At 39.7% G+C, this 25,765-nt stretch overlaps 1 long non-coding RNA gene across 1 annotated transcript; it reads right to left on the bottom strand.

Annotated features, from left to right (window-relative positions):
• Positions 1–13,769: 13,769 nt before the first annotated feature.
• LOC123652255 lies at positions 13,770–25,737 on the bottom strand. The gene is made up of 3 exons (XR_006741488.1): positions 25,617–25,737; positions 21,177–21,186; positions 13,770–13,781 (listed from the first exon to the last, which is right to left on the bottom strand). It is a non-coding gene; the product is annotated as an uncharacterized LOC123652255 (long non-coding RNA).
• Between the last annotated feature and the right edge of the window lie 28 nt (positions 25,738–25,765).

Raw genomic sequence — 25,765 nt, forward strand, 5'->3', positions numbered from 1 at the left:
GAAGTCTGGATCCATAAAGGAAGACTTTTCTCAGGGCATATTGAAATAAAGGAGGTCTCTAGGTGAAAGACCTAGATAAATTTGATCAATACTGGATAAATTTGATCAATAGAGATGGCAATTCTGGATAATGTGGGGAGAAAGTCCAATTGAGGATGTTCTGAGCAAGAGCAAGGAGAGACATTGCAGAGAAGGTGGGATGATCTTCTGACATAAAGGCAGTCTCGGTTGCACTGGACATGCATTGCCCCTTCCATTCACCCTTTTAAATATGGAAGTCGTTACTCAGAAATGACACTCAGCAGGGAAATTGTATGCCTTCTAATAGTTTAGTAATCAGACCAACTGCTGCCTTGGTTGCCTCCCTGCTCTGTTGTCTCCTTTGCTGTCTCTCTCATGGCTCACTGAGGAACTGTCTCAGCACTTTAGCTGAAGCTGACAAAGACCCCTTGTCATTTCCACCTCGTGTTTTAGTTGTTGATCCATAGATGCCTTATCTTCTACAAACACAAATTATAAATAGGGTCTTGTAATATCTTTGCATCCTAGACCGCACTTACTTTAAAAAGCTTAATAAATGTTTGCTAAATGAATGCACACAAAAAATAGATAAAAATCTCAGTCCCGTATCTTCTTTCTCCTTCATAGCCAGCCCCTGCCCTTATAGCAAGTCACTCTAAAAAAGAGAAAGAGAGCACTGTATTTATGGTTTATGTATCGATGACCTAGATTATATTTCATTTGAAGACAGGAGTTTATTTTCAAAAGAGAAACAGGTTTAGAAAATGGTTTAGTTTAATCTCACACTTTACCAATGAAGAACTGAAGCCCAGGGAGAAAATGACCCTGCATTCACAAACGCCCATATGGCTGAACCAGGACTAATACTCTTTAATCAGCTTCCAGTCACCTGCAGAGCTGTTCTTTGGGAGCTGTTGTGATGGGTAAGGGGGTGAGGATGGGGGCAGGAGAAAGGCAGCAGCTGAGAGAATGCACACATTAGAGTATTAACTTATCGTATGAGCCAAGGAAAAACCCTCACTAGGATCAGACCAGTCTGAACCTGCAGTAGAATGTGCGCTCTACCATGGTGCCTCCAGTGCTCATGGCTCTAGATTAAAGCATGTACATCTATGAGTTAGTTCTGTTACAGAGGAAATGGACACACCAGGAAAGGAAGTGCATTAATCTACCCTATTAGTCAGAATGGGCTGCCAAACAAAACATCAAAGACTGAGCAGCTTAAACAACAGGAATCTAGTTTTTACATTCTGAAATTTGAGAGTCTGGAATTGAGGTGCTAGCATGTGTGTGGTTCTGGTAAGACATCTTTTCTAGTCCTTCTTAATGTGTTCCCATGTGGCAGAAGAGAGAGAGAGAGAGAGAGAGAGAGAGAGAGAGAGAGAGAGAGAGAGAGAGAGACCAGGACTCTCTGGTGTCTCTTATAAGAGCACTAATCTCATGTAGGTCCTATTCCTATGACTTCATCTAGATCTAGTTATCTTCCCAAGGCCCCACCTCCAAATATCATCACATTGGGGCTGGAGGGGTCAGGGAAAGGAGGGTTGTGATACAACAAAAGAATTTGGGGTGATGCAATTTTCAGTCCATGCAGCCACTGTCAATCAGAGAAGTGCAGAGCCAAACAAGGACTCATCTACCCCCTCCAGGTAAAAGAGAACAAAGGGGACTGTGTTGGATGGGGAGAGAGTCCTGGATGTTGAGAGGAGGAAGAAAGGCTAATGCCTACAATGGTCTCAGCATGGTGTCACCCATAGGCAGAAGCCTGTCTTCAGAGGCTCTTGTGTGAGACACAAAACAATGGAATCCTTGGTTTTGAGCTCCAGCTCTGGTTTTGTGTGTGTGGGGGTGGGTGGGGGGGGTGGGTGTGTGTATTTAGCTCAGTTATTGTAGACAACACATTTTGCTTTTCTGAGTCATCATGCATTTTCATCTGAAAATAAAGAGCTTAATCTAGCCTTATATCTTTTACATGATGGGCATAGGGACCTGACGGCATACTGAAAGTGCTTAATACACTGTAAGAGACTTTAAAACTGTGGCACACCCCACTCTATAATTGTCATAATAAAATTTAGCAGAAGAAGTAATGTACTTAGCATCCTTTGCACTGCTTTTAAGCTTAGTGTCCAACTTCTTGAAGAATCAGTGCCTGAGAATGGTGCTAATGGCCACAGCTGCTCTCCCGCTCTCTGTCATTCACACTTAAATGCACAGAGAGGGTAGACATTCATTTATAACAAACCTAAGCAAATCAGCAACGTAGCCACTACTGCATTGCAGACTGGGGTCCATTTCCCTACTTAAAAAGAACAGCAAGCTTGCTGCAGGAATTTCAGGGACTTTTCATGCTTGGTTTGAGGTTTGGGCTTTTTTCCCTGCTGTATTTTTTCTTCCTTTCTTCCTTTCTTCCTTCCTTCCTTCCTTCCTTCCTTCCTTCCTTCCTTCCTTCCTTCCTTCCTTCCTTCCTTCCTTCCTTCCTTTCTTTCTTTCTTTCTTTCTTTCTTTCTTTCTTTCTCTCATTCTTTTGATTTCAAGTGGAGTCATGTAGGTGTTGCTGATATTTGCGATGTGATAAAAATAATGACTCACTGCACAGGACTAGGGAGTCCTGGTAGCAATTTTCAGGGGAAATAAATATAGGAGAAATCACAAGGATTATCTTTCCCGCCAGCAGGATATGATATGAAACAAAGACTTTCGCTGCGGGGAGGAAGTGTCCCTACAGAGTAGAAGTGAGATCCTTGCTGCTTTCCAGATAGAAATGCTGCGGACAGGCTTCCAAAGTTAGAAAGCAGGAGCTCTAATGGAACCAGGCAATGTCTTTTTTACCCTTTTCCCTCACTGAAACATAGAAGTCCTCATAGCTGGATAATTGTAAATGCCTCCAATGTTCCTTCCTGCTTATTGAACCACTTTTCCATGCCTTGGGTTTGCAAAATGGGTCAACAGAAATTGGACTGTTAATAAAGGATGTGGCTAAGCACTATACTGGGTGTGAGGCATAGTAAAATGCACCTTGGCATGTCCTCAATTGCCAAAGAGAACGTACTGAAAACAAATAAAGGCATTACTTGATCTCTTTGTGCCAAGTACTGTGTTAACTGCTTTCAAAATATCATCTCACATACTTCTCATATCAACTCCAGAAAATCAATACTGAATTTTTACATTTAGAATCAAAGGTGATCTTAGAGGTGAATCCTAGGTCATCTTAGAGGTGATCTTAGAGGTGAATCCAATAGCAAAGTGCTTTTACTGGTATAGCTACCACCCTCACCTCCCAGCCCTGCACCACCATCGCATGTGGACAGTATGGGCTGTCAGATTGAATACCATCCCAGTGGATGGTATGCCCAGCATCCCTTTTGTCCCACTGCAGGACATGTTTTCCCTCATCAGACTTGATCTTTGGAAATGGTAACTATCAACCCATTTAGGCTAACAGTCTCTGGACTCACTTGGCCAAACTGCTTGCATTTCCAGACTCAGATCTTTCCCTAGCAGTGGAAATCTACTGTGGGTACCTAATCCATATACCAGAATGCAGTGTAGCTGTTGTGTTTGGAATCATGATAGTGGCCATGAAATGTGAAAGGGATTCTTAAGACTTAGTAAAGCACAGTTAAAATTCAGTGTCACAGGCTACCCCGCTCTACAGCTATGAAAGCTGAGAACCACCCAGAGGAAGCCATCTCCAGTTTTTAAAGTGTGTTTTGAGAAACAAGGATTGGAAGTCAGTTGTCCAGCCAAACCATTGCTCTTTCCATTAGACTACAGAACTGAGTGAAGAACTAGTGAAGGAGATAGAGACAGGGATGCTAGTGGGAGTAGGAAGAGTTTCAGAATTTCATAGTTTAGGGGAACTAAGAGAAGAATACAGGTCAAGAATATTTCAAATAGCCTGCTATGTTGCTGAAAACACCAGAAGGCTAGGGACTGAAAAATAATGACTTTGTTAGGTTATTTGTTTGATTCATTTAAAGTCGCTGGAAATGGTTGAAAGAGCAGTTTCAGAAAAATGGTGGGACAAACACCAAAATAGGGGGAGCTGAAAGCGTACAGAAAACATAATGGAAGGCTTTCAGCCATTACAGAAAACAGAGAAGGACATGTTCTCTAGTGCATTAGGATGGATTTTACATCAATGATAGATCAATAAAGAGCAAAGTCTGGGAAAAGTTGGAGACAATGGGATCCAGCCAAAGTAATAAAGAGTGAAGACACAAGAAGACTCCAAGGTGGGATACAAAGGAATTAAGGAAAATTGCTTGGATTTGGCAATTTCCTTATTGAAGTTGGAATAAGGATACCCACTGAGCCAGAGCAACCCTGAACTCTCTGCTGTGGGGAATGTGACAAGGTGAGAATAGTCCATGGAAATTCTCTTTAACATTTTAAGGAGATAAAGATGAAATGGTATAGGAAATTTGGAATGTAATCTGAGTTATTAACACAGAGCTTTATTTGACTAAAAGATCTTCATAGTCGTCATGTTTTCATTGAGATTCTGTGAGAAAATAATCAGATGTAAAGGTCCAAGTTGGTTAGTATATTGAGTAATGCCATGAGGCCCCTTCAAAATGCTTCCCACAATACTATGGGACCCATTTGATCTTTCCTGGTAAAGGTAGAGTGTGACACTTACATGGACACACACACACACACACACACACACACACACACTCACACATGGAATGATTAATGCTTTCAGTAAATGGTGTAGGAATGGGAAGAGACAGTAAAGATGGAAGGCACAATTTCTGTTTTTGGAGAGACTTAGAGTCTTGGGCAGGCAGATAAAGCACTTCTGGGAAATCACTGGAGCACACAGGGCAAGCCATATGTCAACCATGGTGCCAAGACATGGAGAAAGCAAATGGTGAGAGCTGAGTTCTTGCACATCCTGTAGCTATCATGAGCTGGCAGTAATTACCAAGGCTTCCTAGTCCTGAAGTTTGGGCATGAACAAAAAAGTATTAAATTTGTACAGTTAAGTATTAATATTATTTTCCTATAAAATGGATCATTTACATATATGTTTACAATTCTCTAAAGAAATAGAGCCCTAGCCAATTTGGCTTAGTGCATAGAGCATTGGCCTGGGGACTGAAGGGTCCAGGGTTTGATTAAGGTCAAGGGCACATGCCCTGGTTGTGGGCTCAGTCCCCACAAGGGAACATGCAGGAGGCAATCAATCAATGATTCTCTCTAATCTTTGATGTTTGTATCTCTCTCTCCCTCTCCCTTCTTCTCTGAACTCAATAAAAAATACATATCTAAGAAAAGAAATAGAGCTAGGAAAGTCTGAGGGATTATTTAAAGTTATTTATTCTAAATGAAGCTTCTATTTTTTTAAAGTAAAAATGCATTTGTTTATTGTATTTACCTCTTGATAAATCAGGCATGGATGTATTTTTTTTTTAATTATGGGATCTTTTTCTGTGCACTCTTAACTGGCCTATACCTCAGCGATTATTGCAGATATTCCTTCTCTATGTAATTAGGTGATTTGATTTGTACTTCATATAATTACAGTATTTGTCTCCTCTGTTGTTTGAGGCAAAATTGTAATCATTAGTTCTACTACCTGACTCTGCTAAATGCTTATTTACTAAAATAAAAAAATAAGCCACTGAAAAGCATATAATTGTATCTGAACCAGAAAATTTCCATTTCACATTCATCATCTTAACTTCCTTGTGGCTGCAACTCAAAATGAAAAGGTACAAAAGCTCCAGGGGTCTAAAGAACAGTCACATCATTACATCTTTACAGAAAGTAAGTTTCTAAGAACTCAGTACAAACTGTACTCCCATTCTTTCATACAGGTTACACCTCCAAGCTTAGCATGATCAGGATCAGGCTGTGTGTTTTTATTTTATTTTATTTTATTTTATTTTATTTTATTTTATTTTATTTTATTTTATTTTATTTTATTATGTGTGTGTTGGGGGGGGGGGGGGGGGGGAAGGGGAGTAACATAAGCCAAAAAAGAAAGGTAGAGTTGGAATAAGAAAAGAGAAGGCTGTTATAATGTCTCAATGAGATGTAGCTGATTAAAAAAATAAAACCTCAACTAACAAGAATTTTAAAATTAGTTAAATTCTGATTAACCTTACCCTGGCTAGTGTTGCTTAGTAGCTTGGGCATTCTCCCAAGCAAAGAAAGGTTGCTGGTTCAAAGGTTGTGGGCTAGTTCTCTGATAGGGAGTATGGAGGAGGCAGCCAAGTGATGTTTCTCTTTCTCTCACTCTCTCTTCTTCTCTCTAACAATCAATAAAGTATTTTTAACATTCTGATTAACCTTGTGATGGTTCACTTTTTGTGTAAAATTGGCTGGACCATGTTGCCAGGTTTTGAATTCTGAATGTCTCTGTGAAGGAGTTTTTTTTTTGTTTTTGTTTTTGTTTTTAAGGGAGATAACATTTAAATTGGTGGACTTTTAGTAAAGCAGATTGCTCTCCAGAATGTGAGAGAACCTCAGTAGTCAGTGAAGAACTTAACAGAACAAAGACTGACCTCCTCTGAGTAAGCAGGAATTCTGCCAGCAGTGGGCCTTTGCACTCAGCCTACAACTCTTCACTGAGTGTCTGCTGCTGACTCATGCTGCAAATTTCAGATCTACCAAGCCTCCACAATCATGTGAGGCAATCCTTTAAATACATCACACACACACACATGCACACACACACACACATACACACACACACACACACACACATACATATACACACACAATGTTTTAATTCTGATTATCTGAAGAAAACTAATACACCAGGAGATTAAACATTCTATTTTTTTAATTTTAAGTAGTGTTTTAGTTGTATGATCATTTTTATTGTGTTTTATTTGCCTTGAATTTATTGGAGTGACATTGGTCAATGAAATTATATAGGTTGTAGGTGTCTCATTTTGTGTATTGTATATCATCTGTATATTGTATTGTGTGTTCACCACACCAAGGCAGGTCTCCTTCTATCACTAATCTTAATCAGAAAATACAATGGGCCCTAGAACAATGTGGAGGTTAGGGTTATCAAACCCCTTGTCCCCAGGGCAATAAAAAAATGCATATATAACTTTTACATCCCCAAAATGTTAACCAAAGTTGGTACTTTGTAACAATGGGTTGGAATCCATGGATTCAGCCAACTGTGGATCAAAATTTCAGTCTGAAGTTGGGCATCTGCAAATGTGGAGGGTCCACTGAATTAATGGCCTTCTGTTCACTGGAAGCCTTGCTAAAGGCTTGCTAAAGTCAATTAGCACATACTTTGTATGGCATCTGTATTATGTAGTCTATTCTTACAATAAAGTAAACTAGGGGAACGACAATGTTATTAAGAAAATCATAAGGAAAAGAAATTTACTGTATTTATTTTTCTAAAAATTCTGCATATAAGTGGAGTCCTGCACTTGAAACACGTGTGGTTCAATGATCAACTGTATTTCCATTTGAACTGTTTCAGGCAAGAGCGTGAGCATCCCAGTTTCCTCTTCCGAGCAGGGACAGAGTTCCTTACCAATGTGGTAGTGAATGTGTGAGACTCTATTTGTTAACCACTCCCAAATAAGTTAGTGTTGTTTTCTTTTTTAGTTGATATACCACTTTATTTTTAATGAGCAATAGTACATTATTGTCCACCTGGTCTAAAGCAAAAGGTAAGTCTGGTTCCCATGCAATACATTGTGTGGAGAAAACCACGGATACTACCTAGCCTTATCTTGCTGGGTCTCTTCCTAGCCTTGGATACTCCTATCACCCTTACTTTGCTGAAGGGATTCTTCACCAATAAACTGACCAACCAACTTATATTGATTGGTAACTATAATCAAGAAATTGTGTCGGTGCAAATGGATTCACACAGACACAATTACAAGAGCCATAAAGCAGAAGTATGATCCAAGTGTCCGGGGGGGGGGGGGGGGGGGTGGTGGAATTCTTTGTGCCTCAGAGAATTGTTTTCTCTGAATCCAGCATGCTTCAGTTTTCTCTCCACTGTTGCTCCAAATGGGGCATAATTTCTATGTAAGGGGATAGAAACAGAGAGTTTGGCAGAGTACTGACAACAACTCGGGATGTTTAAAAAGGATCAATGTGACTTGGGTAATTTGACAGTGATTTCTTTTTGAATTTGGGAGAAAAGAGTAACTAAGACCAGCAGAATGTTCTAATTTCTACTTCACTTAAAATGCCACTGTGTGTTTCCTGAAATGTTAATGCCTAAACGAGCTGCGTGTGCTGTGAACAGGCAACCATCCAAAAGCATGAACAGGAAGGTGCCACAAATGAAATAGTCCCCAGTGTGTGTTCCAGATTGGCTCGAAGACACGGTGGATCTGGAAGCCAGGAAAATGTAAAGGCTTATAACTGCAAACAATAGTGTTCAGAAAACACTTTCAGCCATGTCGCAGAATGGAAAAGCTCAATGAGAAGATTTGAGATGTGGGAATAAACAATAGCACGCTGCTTCTGCTAACACTGTAATAACACTTTGGTTTCAGTACCTTACTTTCTCCATGGAAAAACACACAAGACAAGTAGGTATGCATGGAGAGAGCTCTTGGGGAAGGGAAGAGCACGCATGCCAATTGATTTGCAGTCATCATTAGTACAGAGGAAAAAGAAATGACCTGTGACTTTTAAAATAATTCACAACATGCCCTGAACAGTGTTGCTCAGCTGGTTGGGTGTAGGTCTTGTGCACCACAGTTTGATTTCTGATCAGGCACATTGTTTAAAGTTTTTGGGTTTGATCCCCCAGGGTGTGCAGGAGGCAACTGATCAATGTTTCCCTCTCACATTGATGTTTCTCTCTATCTGTCTCCCTTTCTTTCTCTGTAAAAAAATCAATAAAAACTAATTCACAACATTTAGTTTCCAAAGCATGTTCACAAATATTATTACATTGATACTTTCCATAGTCATGAATGGTAAATGAAACATTAGTATTCCATTTAAATTAGGAAACAGAAGCACAAGGTAGGGCAGAAAACAAAATTGAGACACAGAACTTCACTTTTAGGGTGCAGAGCCCAACTTCCCTTCCTTATTGCTATAAAAATAAAAGATTTAGGGGCAAAAGCATTGTTTGTTGTTTTCTTCGTGATGCCAGTGTGGTACACAGACATTTTTTTTAATTAACCATGCTGGCATAGACTTATTCAATTAAGAGTACTATTCCCAGTTTTATATTCTTATTTGACTGAAAGAAAATATTCCTACATGTTGTGGAGTGCAAGATCTTCCTACCAAACTATAGATAATTATAGTATTTTTGTTATTATTTTTCTACAAGAATTGCTGTAGATCATCCATTTCTGTCTATCTGAGTGGCATGTCCCCTACTGCTCCTTGAACTTGAATGTCCATGGGAATCACTTGAGAACTGTGTTAGAATTAAAGTTATCATGTTAGTTTTTTTAAACTAACTTTCCAAAACACTGGAACTAAATGAAGTGAAAGTGAATAACACTAAACACAGAGTTAATCAAATATGTTCAAATAACATGAAGCAAGGTTATGTTGTTAGAATGGGATCCTGGCAAAATCCTCCTACCAAATCACTGATTTCTGGCCATGTGAATCCCCAAGAAAATTCCCACCCATGGGACTGAAACCTTCGTCAGGGTCATGTAATCTTTATTCCTTCTTAGGGATCCTAGGATGGTCCTCCATTCCATCCTCATAGACTTCCTGTGGCATATGCTAATTTATCTGTGCATTTTCCGGTGTACTCTTGAACTTGCCAGGGAGGGGGGTCTTGTTAAAAGACAAATCCTGACTCAGTGGATCTGGAGTTGGGACCCCAGATTCTGCATTTCTCACACTCTCCCAGGCGCTGCTGCTGCTGTGCCCTGTGGACCAGCCTTTATTAGCAGGAATGTAGACCATCCAGGTTGACTCTTGTCACATATCTTCCTTCCTTTGGACACTTCAGTTGTTCACAACAGCAGGCTTTCTTTTCAGAGCAAGTGATAAGCATCCATGTCACTGTGCTTATGTTCCATCGTGCACAGAAAAGTATTAAGCTTTTATTTTCTATTTCAAGGTATGATTTATTTATTCATAAATAAATAAATTTTATTATCTATAATAATAAAAGCACAATATACTAATTAGACTAGACGTCCTTCTGGACAAACCTTCCAGACCAAGCTGGGGCTGTGAGGGAAGCCCAGGTCCAGGGTACCAGAGGGAAGTTGATGCCAGCAGCCAGAGGAAGGAAGGCCTACTCTTGCATGAATTTCATGCATCAGGCCTCTAGTAGTAATAATATAATAGCAATAATAGCTAACATTTAGATGCTCTTATGTTATCCTTTCCCCACCACACTCCCTCGCTGGGCTTGGTCAATCAAGGCTGCATCCCTGGGTTCTGAGACTGGGGAAGGGAATAGGACACAGCCCACCTCATCTCTTCACAGATCTGAGCTCTACAGACCAATGGGTTCTAAGCAGAGACACCTGGGTTGCCCAGGCTCTGGGAGGCTCCAGGTGCCACAGCATCCCTAGCAAACCCTGCCTCCACTTGGGGTACAGTAATCAGTGGGGTTTGTGGTTTCCTACAGGAAGGTCTCCTCTTCCACAAGGGAGAGGAGGGGAACATGATGTTATCCCAACCACCCTGGAACCACTCAAAACCTCAAAATCTCTGTCCTCTGTTACCAGCTGTCCATATAACCTCCAAAAAATCTGTCTGGGTAATAGGGGCAAAATCTCTGAGAGCCAGTAGTGTTTAGCAGGAAAGTGTTGTAGAAGTCCTGAACCTATTTCTCTTCACTCCTAAGACCCAATGAAGGAAAGTAACTTTCCTAAGAGTTTAGCAAACACTCCCTTCCTGAATTTCACACCCTGGCTAGGAAACCCTGTACCTCCATTACAGCCAGCATTTCCATGCTTTTCCCAGCCCCTCCCTGAGTAAGAGGCTGAGGAGACTGAGGCTTGGGAACAGCAGACTCTCATCTGCTGTGTGACCTGACTTCTCCAAACTCTGCTCCCTTTTGCATAGAAGAAGGTCTGATTATCTGGAACTCACAGGAAGATGAAGCCTTGACTGGGTTGTCGTTTTGTCCTTGAGTTGTAAAATGTTCTTTAATATATTCTAGATCTTAGCTCCTTATCAGCTATGTGATTTGAAAATATTTTCTCCCATTTTGTATGTTTTCTTTTCAAGTTCTTGGTAATGTCCTTTAAAGCACAAACCTTTTTAAATGTGATGAAGTTCAGTTTATTTATTTTGTGTGTCTGTGTTTGTTGCTGCTATCTAAGAATCCATTGCCAAATTCAAGATGACAAAGATATACCCCTATGTTTTCTTCTAAGAGTTTATGGTTTCAGCTCATCAAAATTTCCCCTGCTTCGTTAAGAAAGAAGCTTGTTTTTTGTTTGTTTTTGTTTTTGTTTTGTGTGTGTGTGTGTGTATTTGTTTGTTTGTTTTTAGCTAGCATTTTTTATCTCTCTTTCATTTGTTCTCCAGAAATCTATGAATATTTTTTCCCAGCAAAAGAATCACTCCCAGGCTTCTCAAGAGTTGGCCAATATGTAGTCCCCTTCCCACCCTCTGGAATGTTTCAGTCGTGCATGGCAGCAGCTTTTCTCTTCAGAGTTAGATATAGCAGTACATCCATATCATTGCATGTTTATGTCATGCACAGAGAAATACTAAGCTTTCTTTTTGTTCCTTGACTCTTTTTTCCATTGTTTAACAGTTTCATTGAGATATAATTCTCATACCACTTAAAATAGACGGTTCATTGTTTTTAGTTTTGGGTTTGTTTGTTTTTAAGTCTTCATCCAAGAACATATGATTATTGATTTTCAGAGAGAGAGGAAGGAAGGAAGAGGAAGAAACACCAATGTGAGAGGAAAACATCAATCAGTTGTCTTTCATACATGCCCCTACTGGGGATCAAACCTGCAACCAAGGTATTGTGTTCTGATCAGGAATGGAACCCGCAACATTTTGGTGCAGGGGATGAAATTCCAACCAACTGAGCCATCTGGCCAGAGAAATTCAATGGTTTTAATGTATTTACAGATATTTATAACTATCACCACAATTTTAGAACATTTCTATCACCTCAAAAGGAAATCCTAGATGTAAAACATCACTAACCATTAAGAAAATCAAATCAAAATGACAATGAGATGCCAATTTGCACCTAATATGATGGCTATTATTTTTAAAATTTGTTAAGGTGTGTTTTATGGCTCAGGTGTTTGAGCTTGGAAAGAATGTTCACTTTGCTTTTGTCGGATGAGACATTAAGTAGATGTCAATTAGATCCAGTTAATTGATGATACTGCTGAGTTAAACTATATTCTTACTGATTTTCTGCCTGCCAGACCTGTCAGTTACTGATAAAGGAGTGTCATATGATAATTCTATGTTTAACCTTTGGAGAAACTGCCAACTGTTTTCCATAGTGGCCCCACCAGTTTACATTCCCATAAGCAATGCACAAGTGTTTCAATTTCTCTACAACCTAACCAACATTTTTATTTCCCATTTTTAAAAGTAATAGCCATTATAATAGACACTAGGGGCCCAGTGCACAAAATGTGTGCACTGGCAGGGGGCAGGGGAGAGGAGGGAGGTCCCTCAATGCAGCCTGCCCTCTCTCACAGACTAGGACCCCTCAGGTTAAGATTTTTGAGTGCCAGCTATGGTACATTCACTAGTTCAGGTCATTTATTCACATTTGTTATTATCAAAACAACCCTATCAAATATTACATATATGTGCCCAAACATACATGTATAGGTGTCTACATATATGCATATGTGAATATATTATTATTATATATTACTTGAAGCCCGGAGCAGGAAGATTCCTTCAAAAATAGGGCTTCCTGTGGCCTGAGTGAAGCAGAGAAGGGAGCAAAGCCTGCACCCCACCACCGCCAAAGCTGGCTTCCCTCCTGCTGTCACCACCACCCTGCGCTTTCCCTCCTGCTACTGCGGCCCCACTTTTCACTTTCCTCTTTCCCTTCCTCTTTCTTCTACACTGTCTTCAGTCTTAGCTCAGTGCCTTCATATGCAAATTAACCACCATCTTTTTTTTGCTTAATTTGCATACTCACTCTGATTGGCTGGTGGGCCAAGAGTGATGGTTAATTTGCATGTTTCTTTTTTATTAGTGTAGATTATTATCATGATATTACTGTAACAGAAATGTAATTTTTCCAAGCTTAATAATATATGGTTAACAAATAACAGAATAAATATATTTAAAGAAAAAGAAAAATAGTGTAGAGATTAACATAAAAGAGATAAATTTCTCCTCTTTCCCTATTTTGTCAGAAAAAGTCCTAACAGTAACTGTGCTGTTACTTGAGAAAGATGGCCTTTTTCTTACATTATTAATCTTCATGAAATGCTTAAGGAAGTGACAGTTGCAAGCATTAAAAAATCCTGAAAATGCTAGCCAAATTTATGCTCGGCATCCCATCTCTGCCATTAGGATTGTTTTTGCCAGCTGCTTATTGCTATCTTTCTTGACTTCTAAGTGAACAACTAAGTTTTAGTTGTCAGAGAACAGTTTGGAATATATCACATGCAGCTCATTTTTCTATGAGTGCTAAGCAATGGTATTCTCATCATGACTCATAGATGGACACTGAATGCAAAAATATACAGACTACTATTATGAAACAAGTGTTATCTGTAAGCAATGAAGCATTGCAAATCTCAGCAGAGGAAATGTATCCTCTATGTGTTATATGATCAGAAGGAGGCACTCATTTGGCTTAGTCACTCCAAACACTTTCAAGTACAGGGGGTCCATTGAACCCTGCGGGAGTTAAAGAGTATATGGCAATTTGCAACTATTAATTGGCTCATGGCGGGAGCCAGAGCACTGGGAACTAGGAATGGCAGCCTAGTCAACATCACATATATAAAGAAAAGATAGAAAGGCATGATTAGTCAAAAACTAAATTCAAATAGGAGGAACAATTGTTCCTAGAGTTGCAGAGCTGAAGCTATATTGAAAAGTCATTAAGGAAGAAAGAAGGGAACCAGACCCCAATCAGAGGGAGGTCTTTGGCTACAGCCAAGCCAAAGGGATAAGCAAAGGAGGTGCAAACCCCAGGAGCCAATCCTAGGGGAGCCAGTCATTGGATAAGGCTTGGAATTAGCACTGGAATTTGGGAAAAATTTTCTAAAATAAAGAAAAATGGGCTGTATTTCAGCCCTGGATTGCAGGTTCACTTATTTATTCAGTGAATACTTTTTGAGTACCTACTGGGTGCCAACACTCTTCTTATAAGCATGGAGAAATAAATGATGATAGGATAGGAAGCCCAGAAGATTCTTTCTAGTTTGGGGTTGGAAGGAGAAGAAAGAAAACAATACAAACAAGGGGGAGAGTATATAGATGGTATCATGTTCTACTTAAAACAACAACACAGAACTAGGGTAGAGCTACAATAAAGGGAATGACATAATCTGATTTGCATTATTGAAAGTATAATCCTAACTGCCACATAGAGAGAGGCTTCTAAACAGGCCAGAGGATTTCAGTTTAAGAGATTATTGCAGAGACCAGGTGAGAAGCAGTGCTGTCTTGAGTTTTAGTGTGTAGGGGTAGTGCGTAGCATGTGGGCATATTATGTATTATGCAGGCGTAGCTGTGAATGGAGTGCAGAAATCCTTTAGAATGTACTTGGAGATAGAAGCACAGGGCTTAGTTGTTTGATTGGATGTGCAAGTAAAGAAAAGGGTGAAGACAAGGAGAATGCCAAGTTTCTTCAACACTTCAGTGGGGAAGATGGTTGTGTCATTAACTGGCATACAAATTACCAGCTAAATTTATTACCAGGTTGGTGGTACTTACCTAAAGTGGGAACATCTCAACTGGCAACATTGCAGACATAAGGACAATTAGATTATCTCAACCAAGTCTTTTTATTTTATCCTCCAGGAATTAGAAAATAAGGATGTTATGCTAACTCAGGTGTGAGCACTGCATGTGAAATGTACATGTCAATGTGTGCTATCCAGGAGAGAGACCCTGAGTCAGAGTCATCACCAGAAGATGAAGGCTTCAACTGCACAGTTTTCCTGGGGCCAGACAACCCCCAAGACTGAGGTCGGTCTGTGGAGTAGGCAGAGATAACGCCAATGTTGAGCCTTCATGCTACTATTAACTTGGCTACATTAAGATGGTCATTATAACCTTGTTACATTATACCCTCCATTTCTCATCACCTAACTAATATAGTTGCAAAGGAGGTTACATTTTCTTAAAATTACCTTGGGTTTCTTTTTGATCAAATAAGGTATGTCTCACTACCTTAAAATAGTTTAACTTTCCTGTACAAATTAGATGAGCATTTAAAAAAAATGCAGATTTCTTTCTAATTACTAGAGCATCCTTAATGATCTGAAGATTTGCTATAGCTCAGAATCTTAATCCATGGAGGAAAAAAAATAAGATTGCATTGAAATTCTCTCAAAATTAACCCGAGATTACTTTAAAAAAAAAAATGCAAACTCAGGGTAAATCACTTAGGGTAAAAAAATGAGCTTATTAGATATGAAAGGACTGGGCAATTATGGATAAATGACCTGAGGAGCAAATAGGAGGAATTTTAGGCTAAGCATGAGTCAGCAATACATGGTGTCAGGTCAAAGCACTGTGGTTGGAAGTGAACAAAAAGGAGAACCATGGGAAGCTGGAAAGTTGATACAATTAAAGAATTTAACTTGAAACCCTGGGAATCTGGAAAATAGCACTGTTTCAGGGGAAGAGCAGGGGGTCTTTTTCCAAAGAATGCTGAAGTCAGGAGACCTAGTTCTGGCCTTGCTTTGTTGCTAATAAGCTATAAAAACTTGGCAGTTCACTGAATTTCTTTAAGCCCTAGGTCATTCATCTGCAACACGAGCAGGCCTGCAATATTGAACCTATCTTCATTGCTCTAAGGAAATGCTTTATCAAATAAGTAAAAGAGCTATAAAATATAGTACATTTTAATGGCAGTTATAGGAAGTGTGAGTAAAAACAAAAAATCAAAAAATGTAAGCATTAGCAAATGTAAGGCAACCAGAAAGACAGAACTAGCTATTTCATTTGTGAGACCTGGTGCCAAAAGAAACACAGGGCCCTTGGTTCAAACTATATTAATAATTTTAAAATGACAACAGCAGAACACCAAACCAAGCATGGCAATCAATGGGGCATGAGCCCAGGAAAGTGCACAGGCTGTAAGTCACGAAGCTAGTCCTGAGGAGACGAAAGAGATTTTTGCTGTTCTCTGTGCTCCATAAGGGAGCACCTATAAATTATTGTTCCCATATTTTGTTGTACCATAAAGTGTAATTTCTCCCCATAATTCTATAGTGCCCTTCAGACTTGGGTTCTTGAAAGGCATGACAGGTTCTAGTAAAGTGCTGGGAGTTTGTGCACTTATTATATGCTATACTGTATTTCACTTTTAAAAATTAAAAATTATCAGAATCTTTGGGATAAGGGCTAAAGTCTACACATTTCCAACTAGTAGTGGGGGGAAAATCTTTGGGTGTATGTGGCAAGAGTCATAGATAATTGAAAGGAAAGGGGGCCAGATATACTCTTTTAAAAAATATATTTTATTGATTTTTTACAGACAGGAAGGGCAAGGGATAGAGAGCTAGAAACATCGATGAGAAACATTGATCAACTGCCTCCTGCACACCCCCTACTGGGGATATGCCTGCAACCAAGGTATATGCCCTTGACCGGAATTGAACCTGAGACCCTTCAGTCTGCAGGCCAATGCTCTATCCACTGAGCCAAACCTGCCAGGGCCAGATATTCTTTATCATTCTAAAGAGCATAACTATGAGTAAATTAACCAAAGAATATTTTATCAATCTCAATATATAAAACACTTTCTAACAAAGAAAAATATCCAAAAATAGATGTGATCACTTCTCAGGTACTGGAAGTTTTCAAACAGAGGTAAAAGACCATTTTCCAAGGATTCTATAGAAAGAATTGCTGCAAGTGATGGAGGTTGGAATACCTGATCTCTAACTTTGGTATTCTATATTTCTAGCCTAGATTCAAAAGAGGACACTATAATGCTGAAGAATATGAAAGGTTATGAAGGTCTGTAGAGGTGAAGAATCAAAGGAGAGGAAATTCCTTTGGTATTTCTTATGGGGCTGGAGACAGGGAGGACAGGTAATGTGTTTCTAAGAAATACCTAAATTTAGGACAACAATATGAGCTTATTCAAAACTGAGAACCAGATCAACTGTATCAAAAAGGAACACCAAGAACCACCTGAGCAGATAGTTAAAAAAGAATCATGATAGAAGTAATACGTAGTAGTTGTCTCTGGGGGGAAATAGACTGAAGGCATGGAAAACCTCTGGGGTACTGGAAATGTTTTCTATTTTGACTGGATGGTGTTCACACAACAGTATATAAGCATACATAAAAAATCAAGATGCAACGATGCACACCTAATATTTATGTACTCTGTGTACTTATGGTATGTTATATTTCACTTTTAAAAAAAATATCAGAATCTGGGATAAGGGCTAGAGTCTACCTGTTTCATACTTTCTCTAAGGGATCCTTATGCACACTAAATTTTGAGAGCCTGTCAATGTGCAGGTAAATAAAATCAGGCACAGGGAAGTCTGTTGATTTCCCAAAGCCACGCTGCTAATTAATGGGGAGGAGGGGAGGTCTCAAAGCCAGCACTTCTATGAAATAAATTAAATAATAATAATAAACCTTAAGAGTATTAACCTCACTGCCAAGTCTAGTGGCTGATCTAAGATACAACTGATTAAGAGCAAAGACCAAAGAGAATTGAAAGGGGACATCCATTCAAAAATCTTTAGAGCCTAAAAAATGACCCTAGGACAATTCAACCTGATTTTCTGGATAACTGGAAGGTGTTAAAGATTTCTGAAGGAAACAGTTTAAGATTAAGGAATAAAAGTGGGTAAAATGAGTGGATTGAATTGGATTTTTAAGAGTCCAGGGCAGCAGGACCTAAATCAGGACCTAAATCAAGACAGTACTGGTATGAACAGAGAGCAATGTGCAACAATACCAGAAAGTTTAAAGCTAGAAGCAGCAGTACTTAGCAATAGAAGCAACAATTAGTTATATTTACTATGCATTTACTAATTGTCAGATGCCTTCATTTACCATTTGATTCTATCAACAACTCCACAAAATGAAGACTATTATTATCCCACATTTAGCAGATAAAGAAACTAAAGTAAAGCAAGAGGATAAATAACATGTCGAGGTCCCAGATAGTAAGTGACAAATCTAGATTTTTGAACCCAGAACTATTTGGCTCCAACTGCTATATTATAATAAGGAGAGAGAAAGAAGAAAATCAAAGATGCCATGGTCTATAACACTAGGGGACAGCTAATACAATAATTAAAATACATCAGTCACACTGAAGAAGAACAGATTTGATAGCAAATAGAATTAGTTCAAATCTATTCACTTGCACTATGAGGGTCATTAATTTCTAATATCCTTCTATATTAACATGTGTTCCAGTATTAATGAACAAAAAAGAAAGGGGCATAGTAGTTGTTTAGTAACATTGAGATTTTAAAACCAGAATTCACAGTGCTGTTGCAAATAACTATGCTCACTAACCTGTATCTAGCTACAGAATCTTGCTAGAATGTTAATACACTTTCTACAACTGGTACATGGCCTCAACTTCACAGTAACAGGGGTCTTCTGTTTTCCTCCACACTGGTTTTGAACATCTTTTTGTAAAGTATTGGGGTAAAAGAAAGCTTAGTGGTTGATGAAGCCTTATCCTTAAAAAAAAGAGGGTTAATTCCTGGCCAAAGGTCCACAGGTTCAAATCCTGATCAAGGGCAGGTGCCTGGGTTTGATACCTGGCCCCATTGGGGTGCATGGGGAAGCTAGGAGGCAACCAATCTCTCTCTCTCTTTCTCTCTCCTCCTCCTCCTCCTCCTCCTCCTCCTTCTCCTCCTCTCTCTTTCTCTTTTCTCTTTCCTCTAAAAATCAATGGAAAAAATATCTGGTGAGGATTAACAAAACAAGATTTAAAAAGTATTGTTAAGCAACATAATATGTAAAATTAGGAAAACCAAGGGGAACAATGTTAACCACCTTATCCTATGATTTGACCAAGAAAATGTCAGAATGGTCCTGGATTTATCATATTATTGCCAGAAATTATAAATGCTTTCCAAAATGTCAAAGGCATGCCAAAAGCACAAAGTTTAATAAAGTTAGCAATAGTCAAAGTATAATTACTGTAGAAAGATTTCTTCTCCACATATCCAGACTCCCATCAAAGGGAAAAAATCAACATAGACAAATGAGTGGTAATGATTTATAAGGCAATCTTTTTTGGGGAAAAGTCATTTCCCCACGACAATGTTCACAAAATTATAGAGGAAGAAACAATAAAGAAACAGCCAAGCTAATCTTGTAAAATTAGATCCAAGTATCCTCTACTGTATATCATCAGCTCCAGTGAAATGCTTATTGCCAAAATGAGAAACGCCATGTCTCAGGGTTATCCATTGAAAGCTGCTGTAAAAAGCATTTCTTGTTCATTTACTTGAAGCTCACTGTAAGGTTTTATGTATTTTTTTCTTATGTTCTATTTAAAAATAAATTTAACTTTAATTAAAAAATAGGGACACAATTATATTAAAACTAAATTGCAGGCACAATGGTCACTTTAATTTTTTTTATTCAGTGGTATACGTTTTAATTTTTAATTAAAAATTTAGATATAAAAATGCACAAATCACAATGGCATAACTTCCTTAATTACTCACAGTAAATCCACCTGTGTAAAAAACACTTGAGCCAAGAAATGTAACAGATGTAGCACCCAAGAGGTCTCTATCAAATCTAAACCTGCACCTCAAAAGTTGGGTGGTTGTTGGTTGTTGTTGTTGTTGTTGTTGTTGTTGTTTTGGTTAGAGTTTCCAGTACACTGCTGAATAGCAGTGGTTAAAGTGCTCATCTTTGATTAATACCTAATCTCTAGGTGAAAAACTTGTAATCTTTCACCATTAATTATGTTTTCTGTTGGGTTTTTTAGGTTCCCAGTCATCCACTTTTTAAAACATGTCTTATTGATTTTAGAGAAGGAGCAGGGGAGAAGGGAGAAAGAGAAACATCAATTAGCTGTCTTCTATATGCCCCCTACTGGGGATGGAGCCTCAAATCCTGACAGATGCCCTGACAGGGATTAAAATTGAGGACCTCTGAGTGCTTGGGACAATGGTGAACCAACTGAACCCCACCAGCTAGGGCACAGTCATCCATTTGGTTAGTGACATTTCTAATCTACTTTTGCAAAGACTATATTCTTTATATGCTCACAAAAAGCGCTGTTGGTTTGTTTTAGCTTGTGTCAAGCTGCTGTTTTGAAAGGTTTCCTTGAATACCAGGAGCTTAAAAGCACCTCTCCCAGACATTGCAGATAGACCTTGTCCTGAGGCATTCTTTCAATCCCACTCAGATGGGCCGTTTATAATACAACTCTGCCTTACTTAGCCTTAATTTTCTGCTTGCAGTGAGCCTGGAGATCAGCTAAACACCAAAGCTTAGGGTTTTCTCAGATATTTTCTAAACATGCATCCAGCCCTGGGTATACATGTGTCTATATGAATTCTCAAGTATACATGAGAACACTTAAATGCTCTAATTTCCCAAAGAAACCCTTTCCCCATACCTGGCTCCCAGGTTTAAGGCGGCCTATTGTCTCTACCATAATATATTGTCCCAGGTGGCTGCTGGCTGTCCATTTGCCTTATAATATTTTGAGATGATGCCCACTGCTTTTCTGCCCTGAGTGAGTTTCTAGTTAAGCCAAACAGAAATGAGTTATGTGTGCCAAGTTTTCAGGTAACCTCCAGATGGCTTAGAACAAACATACCCAATAACTTGTATCACTCTCCTGTATATTATTTTTAAAAAGCCATAGATTTAAGAATCTCATACAGTCAGTACCAATGCCTAACCCCTCCCCCTAATATGACAGCAGAAGCTAGTCATCACGCAGGAAACACATGACTTTATTTGGCTTTAATGTTTTCAGATTCAAAAAGCCCACTCCATTGCATGTATCCACATGTCCCAACATTGTCCCCTAAACTACATCCTATAACTATCTATTCTGTGCTCACTTTCTTGTTCCTTTTGTTTCTTTTCTCATGACAGAGAATAATTCGGTCCATTTTCCTTAATAAAATATAATCATGATTCCTTTATATTTTATCATTCTATCCCATTTCTACCAGTCTTTACAGAGAGTGCAAGTCTTATTTTCAAGGTTAATAAATAAGTATACTCCTGAAAGAAAACAAATGACATTTCTATCTATATTCTTCCTTTAAGCATTTTTTTTTTACTGTAATTTGGAGAAATACATGCACAGAGCAAGGTGGATGTAATTTCTCATCTTGGTCCCCAACCTTCTTTTGTGATTCTCTCTACTTTGCACTGTTTCAAGGACCACACTGAGACCTCTTACCTGGTTTATGATGCGCTCATGGCTTTATTTTTTAATGAGCTTAGCCATGGGGGCCTTCCAGACAATGATCTCATCTAAGGGACAAATTGCTCCCTGTTTTAAGGACTCAAGAAAAAACTTCCCTTCTGCCAGTTTTCTCCTCACTTCACTTCACCTAATTGGTCCAGCAAAAAGTTTATGTGCAAATACTGTGTTCAAATCACCATAGGGAAGGGGCAGCACACCGTTTTGGAATAATAGAGAACGTAATTGTTACAGTACTAAAGCGGCCATGACCACCTAAGGCGAGAGAATTGGCTTCACTAACTACTCTGACTAGAGATCAAGTAACTAACATCCTCATGAAAAGGGGAAAAGTACATCAATTTCCCTTGGCTGCATCAGTGCAGCAAGAAGAAATACCATGGAGTGGAACAGGTGCACCTAAACCAGGGTGCTGTGATCCATCTAAGATGAGTATATATGCCAGCATGAGAACTCTAATCAGCTAATTACTGATTATAGGAAAGGAATAAATGGAAGGCCAGACATGATAGGCCTATTCTCCCTGCAAAACACCCAGGGAAGGAGATTGGACAAAGGGAAGATAAACATGTGCCCAGTAAAGCTGGGAGTGACTAGGGAAGGTGCTTCTCTGTCAGTCACACCTGGGAACAAAGGTCATTGGCCAGAATGGGCGTGGCCACTGCAAGCCTGACAAGGTTTGGGATACTAAACAAAGAAATTCACTCTCTTGGTGCTCTTGTGCTCTTGGTTCCTCTTGGCACATCTGGCTCTGGCCCATGCTCAGCTTCCTGACACTCTCCTGTGTGGACCACAGCCATGTAGACCCCACACATAGTGGGACAGTGGACTCTAACTAGCTTGATGCTGAACTGGACCCAGCTCCAACATAGAAGGGAATCTCTAGAGACTGGCTGTACTTCCATGACTGGACTAAAGGAAATGGGGCTTTGGGAACCCAGAGGTGTCATTCCACAGAAGTCAAGCTCTCTACCATATCTCATCCTTTCCCGGGGGCCTCCAGAAATGCTTATGCCAGCGGTAGCAGAAGACCCCCACTTTGCCCAATAACCAGTTCTGTAGTGAAAAGTTAATGCCACTAAACATTTTATTTACTGCTCACAGCTCTTTGAGTATACCTAGCTATGCAAGTGTGACCTAGCAGACTGATTAGACAAAAGTGAAGGCAACCTCAGTGCAAATTTCACCCACTGGCTTCAATTCCCCTCTTGGAGCTTCTACATTAAATAACAGAATCCCTTTATCAAACTTCAGCCCCTAAATTGTTCAAAGTCAAGTCCGAATGTCTCAACCCCTCTATTTTTTCCTCTTTTCAAAATAAAAGAAGTCCCTCATATGGGGACAGAAATGATCTGGAGACATAAGGACAAAGGACATTGGAGTCCCTAGTCCTCGGGTACACTACCGTGTGATTGTGAAACCAGCATGTTCATATAGTGACCTCGGAATTGGCCTCTAAAAGAGTGAATGGCTTCGAGGGCAAGTTCATGCCTCACCTTGGGGGAGAGGGGGCGGGGGTGTATAGAGGCAGAGGAGAATCTGTTTTCCAGCTATACCAGCAGCCTGAACTTCTTTCTCACCCCCCTCCCACTTCCCTGCCTTGGTGATCCTGTAATGGATGTGCTTTATAATAGACACAATGCCTCAGGTAATTGTCATTTTGATTAAGCTGTAAACCTACAGGCTTGTGAGAAGTAAATAGTCAGGCTTTCAAATCCAGGGCAGAGAACAGGCCACAGTGCAGGCCAATTGAGTTTAAATAATTTAGAGACACCCAGTGAAAAGATTAGCCCCCTAAATATTTAAGACCCTGGAGGAACAAGCCATTCCCATTTGTTCAGTGTTTTCTCTCTGGGAGAATTGCCGACAGGGTAATTGCTGACTCATCTGTAGTTTGGTTTAAACCTTTGACTCTCAAGAATTTAGACTCTTGGCTCGATCATGGGGTTGGAAAGCAAGACAGCCAGAATTCTTCCTGCCAGTTGTCACAGCAGAGATAGCCCTCTTGTTCGGAGATAACTGCACCCTGTGAAATGTCGTATTCCAGTATGCAATGTCGAAAGCTGTCTAGCAGAGCCTGAAAAACATAAAATGTAGTGCAATTATTAATTGGTCAAATAAAATACATTAAAATATATATGTCAGTCTGAAATAATTTTTATTGAGTCCTGATTGTCATTACAAACTTTGTAAGTTTGTTTGATATTCATTTCCCTATGCACCCATGGAAAAAATAAATAGTGTATTTGTTTGTTCATGTAGGGGTGGGTGGGAAAAAAGGTTGACAGTTGTAATACAACTAATAATATAATAATTAATAAATACTAATACAAGCATAAACTGTCTCATGTACTCACAATTGTAAACCTACTTTTGTCAACCACTGTACATTCTTCCTATCCTGAATTTAAACAAAAACTTAGTGATTTCAGAGAGGAAGGGCAAGGGAGAGAGATAGAAACATCAATGATGAGAGAGAATCATTGATTGGTTGCCTCCTGTATGACCCCCACAACCAGGGCATGTGCCCTGAATGGGAATCGAACCTTAACCTCCTGGTTCATAGGTGGATGCTCAATCTCTGAGCCATGCTGATTGAGCATCTTCTGCCTTTTTAGGGAGAACTCACAATATGAGAAAGGTGATATATTAAAAGGAAAAGGAAATAGGTGTCCTTCAGCAAGAAAAATGAAAGTCATGGGGGACAGAAAAGAGAGGGTAGAGAAGAAAATATTATTATATCCTGCTACCCACTCTAAGTTGAAACCTCAGAAAGAAGAAAGTTGGTGGTTTTAGAAACAAGCAAACAGGTTAGGAGGCCCAGAGCACCGGCTTGCCCTCTTCAGTTTGTTAGGTGAGGAAGGACATCAGAGCTTTCTAGTTCTCTTGATAAGCTCTGTGTCTAGCAGTTATTCTCATGCACCGTCAATCTGAGATCAGCTCTCTCATTGTGATCATTGTGTGGTCCAGCACTTCAAATGGATTCAGATGCTCAACCGAGATTTGCTGGAGTGGAAGGGAGCTGCGGGGTATAGCTGTGTAAGACACGGAATTAAAAATATGGAGTTAATGGGAGTTAAAAATATGGAGTTTCACTTTATTAACTCCATTGGCTGAACATGGCAAGCTTAAAACTGTCCCTTTCAGGGAGTTTCTCAGTTTTTCCTTTTTCTACTTCACAGACCTCTTCCTTCAGGCACTGGGTACATGAGTCAGCTTTTCTTAATTGCCTGAATTATTGCCACTCCAAAATTACGATGACTGCTTTCCACTGATCCCTTCATCTCTGAGGAGGTGGGAAAGTGAACTCTCTGGACCTAGAAGAGGAGGCTCAGATTTGGAGCACACTGAGTGTGAGCTGGGCGCTGATACTGGAGGTGTGACCCTATGATAGTAAATTTTGATCCTCAGTTTTCTTGTTTATGAAATAAAAAGGGGGAGAGGGGTGGAATAGATGCTGTAAGGAGATTAAAATGAGACTATGTGTTTGATGCAGTATCTATTTAAGAAATGCCAGCTCCGATTTTTCTCATTTTCTTTGGGTCCAGATCAAAGCTGCTGTCCTGGCAGTCATCTCTGAACAAGGCAGAGTCCGCTTGTCATTTTCCAGGGGATGCAGGGCATCCTTGAGCTCAGCCAGTATTTCAGCAGCATGCCCTCAATGGCCTTCTCTTCATGTTTATGGTATTTGGGAGAAAGCTATTCTCACAGCCCTTCTTCTCTCATTAACTCACCCTCCATTTCTTAAAAATGCCTCTCATTGTTTTGTCAGCTCTCTTTATTCTTTTCATACCCCAGTGCCTCAGTGTATCTGACCTGGTCCAGATGTCTCTTGTCCCCAGAAGTGGTATTCAGTTCTGACAGCCACCGCTCAGACTCAGAGATGCTCTAAGGTTGACATCTCTCACAAACATAAATATACCTTAGACCCCATGGATCCACTTTGTCACTCCTGCTTGAGGCCTGAGGCACATTCTAAGAAAATAATTTCTTTCCTTTTCTTACTCTGCAGCAGTCTTCTTCATAGACTCCCCTTTCCTCAGGATCCATGCCTCCACCCCATCCTCACCCCCTAGGAGACCCTAATGCGATGGATCTCATCAGTTTTCCTCTGAGATAGTGGCCGCATCATGCTCCTCGGTGTTTCTGATAAGAAATTAGTGTCACAGGGCTGTGCTTTTGGTGTATCATTTCCCTCAGGTGTGAGCATCTACCATC

This window comes from Pipistrellus kuhlii, unplaced genomic scaffold (assembly GCF_014108245.1).
Source record: "Pipistrellus kuhlii isolate mPipKuh1 unplaced genomic scaffold, mPipKuh1.p scaffold_m20_p_13, whole genome shotgun sequence".
NCBI lineage: Eukaryota > Metazoa > Chordata > Mammalia > Chiroptera > Vespertilionidae > Pipistrellus > Pipistrellus kuhlii.